The sequence below is a fragment of the Oncorhynchus tshawytscha genome, linkage group LG01 (assembly GCF_018296145.1).
Source record: "Oncorhynchus tshawytscha isolate Ot180627B linkage group LG01, Otsh_v2.0, whole genome shotgun sequence".
Classification (NCBI taxonomy): Eukaryota; Metazoa; Chordata; class Actinopteri; order Salmoniformes; family Salmonidae; genus Oncorhynchus; species Oncorhynchus tshawytscha.
In genome coordinates, this window is record NC_056429.1 from 32,524,160 (window position 1) to 32,537,213 (window position 13,054).

Consider the following 13,054-nt stretch of genomic DNA (forward strand, 5'->3'; position numbering starts at 1 on the left):
TGCAACCAATTCATTACCTCCAAAAACAAGCAATCCCGTCAAAACAACAACATTCATCCGGGAGGGACAGAAAAGGCCCAAGTATCCTCCTACGAAGCCAGAAACTGGACACCTAGCCATGGCCCGGGACTGGAAGATGCTTGTCGATATTGGCCAGCAACTAATTTTTCCATCTGAGATTGCTTCTACCAACCTTAGGCCAGACATGGTACTCTGGTCCCCTTCACGAAAGGCTGTGTACATCATAAAACTCTGTTGAAGAGGCCTACGAACGTAAGAAACTGCGTTACACAGAGTTGGCAGCAGACGCAACTCAGCGTGGCTGGAATGCAAAAGTCTGGCCAGTTGAAGTGGGATGCAGAGGATTCGTGGCTTCTTCCACCATCAGGTTGCTGAAAGAACTTGGAATCCATGGACAGGCTCTGCGGCAGACCGTCAGAGCAGTTTCTCAAGCAGCTGAAAGAGGCAGCCAGTGGATCTGGATCAAACGGAAGGACCCTTGCTGGGCTATAACTTCATGACCCCCACCCCCACCTGAGAACCCAATTCAGATCCCTCCAACTTGAGGAGGGCATATGAGGTATGCGGTCAGCTGTAGGGCTGGCTCAGGGAAGAGGACGCCCCTGCCTTGCATAGTCCCGTGGGACATCTTAATTGGGCATGGGACACAAGCTAAGGCTTGATCACCCTTTAGCTGGCCACCTTTGAGGGTGTTTAGTGATTAAAGGCCGAAACACCCACTGATTCGAAGGCACACTACTGAGGATGTGTCCCAAAATTGACTTCTTAACCCAGTCTAAGAAATAAACCTCCCATGCCACTCTGTCAACATCACGGCAAATCTCATGTGAGTGCATTCCATCTATTGGCACAATGGACAGTTTTTAACATCTCGTCCCGTGTTTTATGATTCTGATTTTGCAATCAGACATCATTGAGTTCAAGAATTGACAAGAACATAAAATACTAACATGACAGAATAAAAGAAAATGTGACAATGACAGTGATTCAGAAATTAATTTGTTATAATATTGGACTATAGAAATTTCAGAGACTTAAATAAAACAAGTCTATCAAAAACACTTTAAAGCAGGTGGTTGATTTAAAAACATTTAGTTTTGTGGATATAAAATTTACCAACCAAAATCATGACATTATTTAAAAATGTCAAAGAATTTTATTTTTACTCAGTATGTATTCCTCCATATCCAAAATGCACAAATTGAATGTGAGGTTTGGCTGCCATATCTCTCAAAAATCTTATAGTGTACAAACAACTGTATAAAAAAAGTGTCAGCGTTTCAGGATAATCATTGCAGAAGCTACACTTGTCATCAATTTCTGTAAATCTTCGCACCATTGTGTTGGAGGAGTACATATTGTGCAAAATCTTTGGGTGCACCTCTCTTATCTTATTAGAAATACAAAATGTAAAGGGACAAAGCTAAGCCATTCGCCATTGAATGCCTGTTAGCTGTGAATTACAAAAGGATTTCCCTCTTGGTGATATCTTTCTTTTGCTATAAAACTATGATCTTATATGTTTATTTGTACACTTGTGACTTTTGATATCAATACCATTAATACACAGACTAGGTTCTACTCTACTCATCAGCTGGGAACTATCTGAGGGAATAGCATTAACCAGAGCGATTTTCTTTGTATTGAACAGGAAAGGCGTTGACTCTTGAGAAAACCTCATAACTTAACATTTGGCCACCTCTATTGAAGATGACACTTACAAATATTATATTTTTCTTTATCCAATGTTGCATAAAAACCCTTTTGTTTTTAACAGTGAAATAATTTTTTCCCCACAGAATAGCTTTATGAGGTGAAAAGTCAAGCACAAAACACAATTTCCATGCCATAAAGTGCTTGCTGATAAAATGTTGATAATTGTAAACCCCAAATATCCTTAAAATGAGGAATAAAGAACCATAACGATTCAGAAGATTCTATGCATTTCTTCAACTACTTAATCTTAAAGGTATTATTCATATCCACAAAATCCAGGTCTATGTTTTGGACAACGTCCCTTATTTTTACATCACCACCAACGACTTCATTGATGGCAGTCTGACTGAAGTACGTAGCGAACGATAGAGCAGCGGAATAACTCCGTTTCAGCCAAACCGCGTCAGTCAGTAGTCTTCGTGCATCACAAACAGTAACCTTGAACTAACTACAGCAACTCGCAGTCAGAAATAATGGAAAGCGGAGGACCACACTAGGGGTGTGTTCAGGTCCATTAAACATTTGCTACGTTGAGTTACGTTTTGCACTGACACGTTTCCCAAAAACGTTCTTGAACATGCTTTTTACGTACGTTTTCTCCATTTGGTGGGGGTCCATGCTATTTGGGATCCTTGGGACATCTCTACCCAACTGAAGTCGAAATGTACAATGGTTATGGTTAGGTAAGGTTTATGATTAGGGTTAGGTTAGGATAGGGATTAAGGTTAGGTTTAGGATAGGGACGGCCAAAGGATAGCGCTAACCGTTTGGTGGGTGTGGCGGGGTGTGGCTTGAAGGAATGTGACGTATTCAAAGGCAGCTGCCATGCTTATAGCGTTCTCCCACTCCTCACGTTTTTTTTAACTGATCGTTCAGAACAACACAATTTAGTTTAACGTTCCACACTGTTTTTTCGTAGGCCTACTGAACACGGTGCACAGATCCACAAGGACATGATCGCCGCTCTCCTAAAAAACACCCATCGACGTCTTCTATAGAACCTAGGCTTTCGGACGGACATCACTAGGGGTAAGGTAAATGTTGTTATTGAATACATTTATGATTGGTTGTAACGGCCCATGTTGTTTACGATATTTATTTCGTTACATTGTCAAGGACTGTATTTGGGTTTTACTGTAAATTAGCTCACACATTGTTGCCGGTAAGCGATACAGATAACTTTCGCCTGTATATAGCCCATGTAAGCCGAGCCTCCTGCATCACTGGCACCGTTACTGAAGGGTGCTAATATTGAGTTTTAGCATACGCCACATATCTCAATTCGTTTTTTTTCTTCCACACACACACAGCCTATGTTTTATTATTTTGTTTAAAGGCTAGAAATAGGAAAAGTCGTGGCGATTTCTCGAGTTTGGATAATGATATCACATATACCCCCACCTCTTCCCCCTCTTCCTAAAAAGAAAATAATAAAAAATGAGTTGTAAAATATTCTTCTCCACCCCATGGCTTCACAGGCCATATGAATAATTGGTTAGCAGTATCCTTTAAGGGCCTATTTATGCAAGGCGAGAATTTACACCATAGATTAGATTTATACTTAATAGCCGAATTTACTAATGGCTTTGAGTTTGTCTATCCTGTCTAGAGGGGGTGGTTTATGGTTTTGGGGGAAAGTTTTGTAACCTATTATGTGGTTTGAAGTTGAACAAGGAGAAAATTCGGCTCTAAGGTCAGCCAATAGGCTCAGCAGTTTGCATTATGCAGTTTAGTAGTAGTACTAGTAGTAGCCTATAATATTTGGGATTTTCATTTTCAAGTTATTGTTAAAAGATGTCTGACGTTATTGTGTTTTTGTTAACATTTTAAGACCTATTGTTACAAGTTAACCCCCTGATACTCTCAAAATGACCCTGGAGTCTAATAGTTTCTGCAGTGTTTTTCTGTGGTCCTTATGGATAACTAATGAACCCATCTTGGACAGGATGTGTTATCCTGGGGACTGGGTGTGAACTATCCAGACATGCATGTCTCCCAAATGGCACCCTATTCCCTATATATTGTAGTGTTGTTTTTTTTTCTCACCAGGGCACAACAGGGCTCTGCTCAAAAGTAGTGCTATATGTAAGATATTCGGTTCCATTTTGAATGCAATCGTAGTCTGTTTTGGGCAGTCCAAGTGACTCCAGTGTGTGTTAGAGATCTGCAGAGTTTCCTGTCAGGAAGAGCCAGACATAGGATAAGACCCGGGCTGCCCAGACAGCCAGGCCAGCTCACTGTGGTGACAAGGCGAACAACTAATCTAGGCAAGGGAGGAACCATTTTCTAAAAATGATCTAAAGCCCCGCCCGTAGTTAAGTTAAACCCTCATACAGTTATTTTCTTTGGTATAGTATACTGTTTGGTACAGTTGCATTAATTAACCACCCATTGAGACTTCATATAGAGTTGAAGTTATGAGTAATATAGACACTTCAAGTTCATTAGGTGAATGTTTATGTCTTTCATCCTTCTTGCAGAGGTACATTCAATATTTCCATGAGACTCAGGAACTCCTCAAGGAAACAATGTTGTGATTGAGAATTAGAGATGTTAGTAGTACTGTATATAATTGATGGGAAATTATGTAAATATATCACTTGCCACTTTAAACAATGCTACCTTATATAATGTTACTTACCCTACATTATTCATCTCATATGCATACGTAGATACTGTACTCTATATCATCGACTGCATCCTTATGTAATACATGTATCACTAGCCACTTTAACTATGCCACTTGGTTTACATACTCATCTCATATGTATATACTGTACTCGATATCATCTACTGTATCTTGCCTATGCTGCTCTGTACCATCACTCATTCATATATCCTTATGTACATATTCTTTATCCCCTTACACTGTGTATAAGACAGTAGTTTTTTTGGAATTGTTAGTTAGATTACTTGTTCGTTATTACTGCATTGTCGGAACTAGAAGCACAAGCATTTCGCTACACTCGCATTAACATCTGCTAACCATGTGTATGTGACAAATAAAATTTGATTTGATTTATAGTCTCCACAGTGAAATTATGAGAATCTGTCTGACTTTCAGACAAAGTTGTATGCTGACCAACCCTGGTTAAAGATGGAGGTTTGTTACTGACACGGTCTAATTTAAGATTAAATCAAAAAGTAAAAATCAAATTGTATTTGTCAAGTGCACTGAATATAACAGGTGTAGACTTACTGTGAAATGCTTACTAACAAGCCCAATGTTGACATTTTTTTTCAAGTAAGAAAACATTTGCTAAATAAAAATACAATTAACTCAAGTAAGAAAAAAGTAACACACTAAAATAACGTGACTATATACAGAGGGTACTGGTACCGAGTCAATGTGCAGGGGTACAGGTTTGTTGAGGTAATATGTACCTGTAGGTAGAGTTAAAGTGACTGCGTAGATGATAAACAGCTAGTAGCAGCAGTGTAAAAAAGGGGGGTCAGTCCAAATAGTCCGGATAGCCATTTGATTAACTGTTTAGCAGTCTAATGGCTTGTAGGTGGAATCTGTTAAGGAGCCTTTTGGACCTAGACTTCCGGTACCACTTGCCGTGTGGTGGCAGAGAGAACAGTCTAGGAGTTCGGTGGCTGGAATCCTTGACAATTTTTTGAGCCTTCGTCTGACGCCGCCTGGTATAGAGGTCCTGGATGGCAGGACGCTTGGCCCCAGTGACGTAAAACAGTGCAGCTGTGTTATTGGAAGTACACAAATATTTAGCTGTAGCTCCCTTGAGACATGTTTTGATAGAGGTTGTTTAGTGCCGAAGACTGTGTATACACATTAATTAAGTGATTCCATACAAACATCTGTATCTAAAAGAATAATTGAGAAATAATTAATAAAAGTTGGCATATTTTAAGACATTTTGACCTTACCCACGCCTCCTTTAAGACTCCATGATGTTTCATATGTAGGTGCTACAAAGCAAAAATGTGTGTTATATGAAGAGCTCCATTCTCATGTCATCTGACCATTGATAAATGGCATTGGCACTTGGATTGGATCCAGTGCTATGGTCAGATGACATGAAAATTGAGCTCTTTGGCCATGCGTACAAGTGGTAGGTTTGGCGTTGGAAAACAGAAGCAAATGCAGAAAAGTAACTCATACCGGTGGTGGATCTTTGATGTTATGGGGCTATTTTGCTTCCACTGATCCTGGGGCCCTTGTCAACAGAATAATTAACTTTACCAAGTATGTGGACATTTTAGCCAAAAGCCTGGTTGCCTCTGCTAAGAGGCTGACACTTTGCCGAAAGTGAACCTTCCATCAACAAAATAACTCAATCCGTAAAGAAATGGTTAATTGACCACAATCTACATTTTGCATTGACCATCTCAGTCTCTGGACATGAACCCCATTGAAAACCTGTGGTTTGAATTGAAGAGTTTAGTCCATAAGAGCAGACAAAGGATATCAATGATCTGGAAAGATTCTGTATTGAGGAATGGTCTAAGATCCCTCCCAACATGTTTTCTAATCTCATAAAATATTTTAGGAAAAAGGCTGTGTCATTATCCTCTCAAGGGGAGGGTGCTATAGAGTATTGAAAACAGCGGTGGCCATAGGTCAAAATTATATTTTTATTACTTGTTAAACAAAGTATCTTTCTCTGAGCAATTGTATTAGTATAAAAAACTTTTTTTTTTAAGTATAACATTTCCCATTTTTCTTCTTTAAACAATAGCTTAGTATTTGTATTTTTTTTATACAGATTTTTTTTTTTACTCGTCTTTATCAAGGGTGCCAATAATTATGGACCTGACTATATGTTAACCATCTCATTGGATTTAGGGTAGAAAAAAAGACGATCACGAAATGCCTTTACATTGCTGGCTTTTTGCTAATCCAATCAGTTTTCCACATTAGTTCAACATCATCACATTGCATTCTATTGTCGAAAGGACATTGATTCAACCAGTTTGTGCCCAGTGGGTTCCCAGTTAACAATGAGCAATTGGGAGCCCGGCAACCCTCCACAGTGGTCGCGTGACATGCCACAGGTTTTTTGACCATCGCCTCACTCACGGGCCACCCGCATCACCCCTGGTGAGACAAACCCGCAACTCGTCAGTTAAGAGCACTTTTTGCCAGTCCTGTCTGGTCCAACGACGGAGGGTTTGTGCCCATAGGTGACGTTGTTGCCGGTGAGGACCTGCCTTACAACGGGCTTACAAGCCCTCAGTCCAGCCTCTCTCAGCCTATTGCGGACAGTTTGAGCACTGATGGAGGGATTGTGCATTCCTGGTGTAACTCGGCAGTTGTTTCTGCCATCCTGTACCTGTCCCTCAGGTGTGATGTTCGTATGTACCGATCCTGTGCAGGTGTTGTTACACATGGTCTGCCACTGTGAGGATGATCAGCTGTCCGTCCTGTTTCCCTGTAGCTCTGTCTTAGGCGTCTCACAGCACGGCCATTGCAATTTATTGCCCTGGCTGCATCTGCAATCCTCATGCCTCCTTGCAGCATGCCTAAGGCATGCTCACTCAGATGAGCAGGGACACTGGGCATTTTTCTTTTGGTGTTTTTCAGAGTCAGTAGAAAGGCCTTTTTAGTGTCCTAAGTTTTCATAACTGTGATCTTAATTTACTACCGTCTGTAAGCTGTTTGTCTTAACAACCATTCCACGGGTGCATGTTCATTAATTGTTTATGGTTCATTGAACAAGCATGTGAAGTTATTTGGATTTTTGCGAATTATCTTTGAAAGACAGGGTCCTGAAAAAGGGATGTTTCTTTTGTTTGCTAAGTTTATTTAAATGTAATATAAATGCCTTGTGTTATAATTCTGAGTGGAGGAATTTAGAAAATACTGCTGTCAGGTCAGTTTATTATGCTCGCAACAACAACGTCAAAGTTCAACGTCTCTTGCTTCGTCCCGGGACAAAACAATGGCTATATACAATTCTGAGCACACGCACAAGTCTCTCCTGGAGCTCGGTGTCCTGGTTCAGCCTGGTCTCCATTGGCCTGTTGTTGATAGGCTAACAAGGTATTCATGTTATCCATCTCAAGCGTCCGATACCACCCGTACCAGTCAAAAGTTTCAACATGCCTACTCATTCTAGGGTTTTTCTTTATTTATACTATTTTCTACATAGTAATAATAATAGAATAATAGTGAAGACATCAACACTGTAAAATAATGAATTAGGAAACCCTTAAAGTGTTTAACAAATCAAAATACATTTTAGATTTTTCAAAGTAACCACCTGTTGCCTTGACAGCTTTGCACACTCTTGGCATTCTCTCCACCAGCTTCATGAGGAATGCTTTTCCAACAGTCTTGAAGGAGTTCCCACGTATGCTGAGCACTTGCTGGCTGCTTTTCCTTCACCCTGCGGTCCAACTCATCCCAAACCATCTCAATTGGGTTGAGGTCAAGTGATTGTAGATGCCAGGTCATCTGATGCAGCACTCCATCACTCTCCTTCTTGGTCAAATAGCCCTTACACAGCCTGGAGGTGTGTTTTGGGTCATTGTCCTGTTGAAAAACAAATGATATTCCCGCGCAAACAAGATGGGATGGCGTATCGCTGCAGAATGCTGTGGTAGCCATGCTGGTCAAGTATGCCTTGAATACGAATTAAATCACTGACAGTGTCACCAGCAATGCTCACCATCACACCACCTCCTTAATGCTTCATGGTGGGATCCACCTACTCTGCGTCTAACAAAGTCACAACCGTTGGAAACCGAAAATCTAAATTTTAGATTTATCAGACCAAAGGACCGATTTCCACTGGTCTAATGTCCATTGCTCGTGTTTCTTGGCCCAAGCAAGTCTCTTATTATTGGGTTCCTTTGCAGCAATTAGACCATGAAGGCCTGAATCATGCAGTCAACTCTGAACAGTTGATTTTGAGATTAGTTTGTTCCTTGAACTCTGCATCATTTATTTGGGCTGCAATTTCTGAGGCTGGTAACTCTAATGAACTTATCTTATGCAGCTGTTCTTGCCATAATATGGACTTGGTCTTTTACCAAATAGGGCTATCTTCTGTATACCACCTCTCCTTGTCACAACACAACTGATTGGCTCAAACGCATTAAGAAGGAAATAAATTCCACAAATTAACAAGGCACGCCTGTTAATTGAAATGCATTACAGGTGACTGCCTCATGAAGCTGGTTGAGAGAATTCCAAGAGTGTGCAAAGCTGTCATCAATGCAAAGGGTGACTTACTTTGAAGATTCTCAAATATAAAATATATTTTGATTTGTCTTTTTTAAATTAATTTTTTGGGTTACTACACAATCTCATGGTTTTGATGTCTTCCCTGTTATTCTATAATGTAGAAAATAGTAAAAATAAAGAAATGTGTGTGACGACAGTTAATCACTGTCACACTCCTGAAAACAATTATACACCAAAAATAGATGTGCAAGTTTTGTTCTCACGTGCTTGCTCGCTCCTTAGCACCTGAATAACTTGCTGGAGTCTTTGGCAGAAAAACAGGGCAGAAATGCAGTCCTTGGATTTCTGCCCTGAAAAATAAAACCAAAGTTTAAAAGTTACCCTCGTGGAAAATTAGTTTACTTTCAATCCAATAACATATTGTTCAAAACTGGACAGATAATCATAGTGTCATTTAGGCTAAGTGAATGTACTACATACCTCATAGCTGTCATCCACATGCTGCTGTTGTGAATATTATACTGTGGGTGTCCAGTGCCCTTTTTGATAGACAGATTACATGAATAAAGGGACTTGTTTCTCTTCTGAAATTCCATCAGTATTTAGCAGGACCGAGCACATCTGAAAATAATAATGCTTCTCTTTTATTCAGACTCTTTGCCCCTTGAAGTGGCGTCTGTGTTATAGGGAGACGACTAGTTCTAAGAAGAAGAAATATGTTGTTAGCTAGCATCTAACATTAGCAAGCTACCTAGGTAAGTAACTCAGCTAGCATGGTCACAAGAAGATGGTAAGCCAGCCAATTTAACACTACAAAACAATTTTAAAGGCTTTGCGTTCCAATCTGGTGCATGAACAAATTAGTAAACTAGAAACATTTTCTAATGCTCTGGATGGTAAAAAAATAAATAAAATGTACCAAACAATTATACAGAAAGATAAACATATATAGGTATAGCTCCAGCAAGTTTTTACAAAGACAACATGAATTGCTCTCAATGACTCAAAATCCAGGCCCGCGAACATGATGCCACTAGTATACATTCGGTATTTCAAAACCTTCGGTGGTGATAAATACAAACCATCTGTTCTTTATTTACACAAGCCTAACGTTGCCATTTTTCTATAGCTACTACAACAAAAATGACATTTGGCTTTCCAGCTTCTTCTTTGAGGGTTTAAGAGGTGCTGCCACCTACTGTAAATAGTGTGCATTTCTCTTTTGGTAAGGTTGTAGGAGATTACAAACTGGGTGGTTCGAGCATTGAATGTTGATTGACTGACAGCTGTGGTATATCAGACCGTATACCGTGGGTATGACAGCACTTATTTTTACTGCTCTAATAATGCTGTTGTGTCGTGAATAGGAACTGCCCTTAGCTATGGTATATTGGCCATATACCACACCTCCTCGTGTCTTAGACTGTAGCAGCCTATGGATATCTAATGCAAGTAACATTTACTTGGCAAAGGAGGGTAAAAAGGGAGTAGTTTGAGTTTACCCTCCACGATCTGTGGTCACAGAACAAAAGGCTATGGGTTCCTAAAGTTTAACAATGCAGGCTATTCATTTAAATGTACATTGCAAGTTGCAACATTGACTGTGGCTTCGATTTGAACATAGTTTGAAGCAATAAACAGGTAATCGAATTAAATGTCAAATCAAAGTTTATTTGTCACGTGCCCCGAATACAACAGCGGTAAACCTTACAGTGAGATGCTTACTTACAGGCTAACCAATAGTGCAAAAAAGGTATTAGGTGAACAATAGGTAAGTAAAGAAATAAAACAACTGTAAAAAGACAGGCTATATACAGTAGCGAGGCTATAAAAGTAGCGAGGCTACATACAGACACCGGTTAGTCAGGCTGATTTGAGGTAGTATGTAGATATGGTTAAAGTGACTATCCATATATGATGAACAGAGAGTAGCAGTAGGGTAAAAGAGGGGTTGGTTGGTGGTGAGTGGCAGGACACAATGCAGATAGCCCAGTTAGCCAATGTGCGGGAGCACTGGTTGGTCGGCTCAATTGAGGTAGTATGTACATGAATGTATAGATAAAGTGACTATGCATATATGATAAAAAGAGGATTGGGAGGGGTGGGGGGCACATAATGCAAATAGTCCGGGTAGCCATTTGATTACCTGTTCAGGAGTCTTATGGCTTGGGTCCTAGATTTGGCACTCCGGTACCGCTTGCCATGCGGTAGTAGAGAGAACAGTGTATGACTGGGGGAGGGGGTGGGGGGGCCTTTGACCATTTTTAGGGCCTTCCTCTGACACTGGAATGTAGGCTATGTATTAATGGCCTCAATACAATAGACTTGAATTGGCTGCATGACTATATACAACTTCACCCTTAATGATAGTGATCAATACTGTGTGAAGTGGTTTAGGGAGTGGCATCTCTCACAGAGCAACTCGAACAGTTGGTATTGCCTTTAAATATAGCTTAGTACATAAAATTAATGCTATTAATGGCTATAAACTGTAAATTATTAATTGTATCACTTTTGTCATCCTCAATTATTTTCAATGCACTGTCTGTTTATTTTAAATAGGCAAATCAACTTTAAATCACAATGTAGGGGAAGGTTTATAGATCACAACAAAAACAATTTGTAGCCTCTGGCTGGCTGTGGTTAGCTGGATGGTGGCAGGCCTAATTTGAGAGTCGAGAAATTCCTGGCTATTGTCTTTTGAATTACTTCATGGCTAGATGGTTTGCCTAGGGCGTATAGCTGTCCTCAGAGTGGATGTTAAACGCCAGTGATTCAAAAGTGGCCTGCCGACGGCTTGGCGGTCTTCTGAATGGAGGCTACCAGCCGGAGATGCAAATCATGTCTTGAACGGCAAACTCCACTCGCTCGCTGGCGGTAGGAATTTATAGCCATGGGCATAGCGACAGCGGGAAATAGCAAGCATGGGAAAAGTTTTTGGTATCTGGGTTACCATTCTAAGTTGTATTTTTATTTTTTACATTTGCACAAAAGTGCAGACAGAATAGAATCATGCTGATACTGTAAAAGAAATAGAATCACAATAGTGATCAGAAATAGTGATTCTATTTCTATGTTATCCTGTCTAGAACATCAGTCAGTTGTATATGGCATTTCCTGCAGTTAAGCTGAAACTTAGTACACTCTGACGTAATGGGCTGTATACAGTAAATGACACGTTATATGGTAGGCATATTTGTGTTTACAAAAGCATTGCTGTTATATTTCATAATTTGTATAGAATTCAGAGTGATACCCGTAGTAAGCAGATTGCTAAAGCTGACCAGAGGGAGAGAGACGGAAAGACTGAGACGTGTAACATCAGTGGAGAAAACCCTCTTTTTGGCCCTGAGAAATCCCCAAGATGTGTCCAACTGCACCAAGTAGGCGCCCAATCCCCGCTGGAGCTTAAAGGGCCATAAACTTGCACTTCACACCTCTGTTGCTAGGCCAGGTTGCTAGGGTTGCCTTATCAGACCATGGGGTCAGCCAATCACAGGCAGTCATCTGTGATCACAGATACCCAATTCCTGCCTCTTTCATCTTCAGAAAGCAGTGGCAGAGTAAGGAACTCTCTGATAACTGTTGCCCTACACACCAACAGCGGGGCCACAATGAATGGACCTTTCTCTTGAAGCCCTGGACTCTGACAACACACGCAAGTGTTAGTGCATCCATGATATAGTAAGTGGACTTCACTGGGTTTGGGTGTATTGAAACCTGCTTGTTTATGTTTAGACCAGCCAGTACAGGCTCGGTCATTACTACTATGTGCCTCAAGATGGCCACTGTGTTGTTATGTAACCTAAGATGGCTGCTCCTGTGCAGGGCTGTGCACAGACATTTTGGGGGGCATGTGCTGAAACAAAAAAAGTACACCCAAGAGTCTAACCGCAACCACGGTTAGACTCATTGGGCAATTATTACAGGAGGGTAAAGCAGCACAATCTGAGTAAAGTATTTAGCAAATTATTTTCAACTAGAATAAATGCTGCACTTATTAACAATGACAACACAACGCCAGTTAAAGAAATACTGCAGCCTACCATTACTATATCCAACCCAACTCCATTTGTTACTACCATCATGTTTACCAGTGGATGACCCCCAAAAAGGAGTGGTACAAAACATGAGACCCCCCCCCACAGAGTGAGTCCATGTAACTTA

At 40.5% G+C, this 13,054-nt stretch overlaps 1 protein-coding gene across 8 annotated transcripts in view; it reads left to right on the forward strand.

The window, feature by feature from the left end:
* The first annotated feature begins 2,496 nt into the window (after positions 1 to 2,496).
* LOC112249617 (volume-regulated anion channel subunit LRRC8C) overlaps positions 2,497 to 13,054 on the forward strand; it is a 33,660-nt gene continuing 23,102 nt past the window's right edge. For 2 of the 8 annotated variants that reach the window (XM_024419424.2, XM_024419433.2), the window contains exons 1-2: positions 2,500 to 2,766; positions 12,437 to 12,571. The gene's annotated coding sequence lies outside the window, so the exon portion shown is untranslated. Of the gene's footprint in view, positions 2,772 to 12,436; positions 12,572 to 13,054 lie in introns of all 8 variants that reach the window. The other 6 variants (XM_024419439.2, XM_024419444.2, XM_024419418.2 and 3 more) reach the window with 4 other exon arrangements.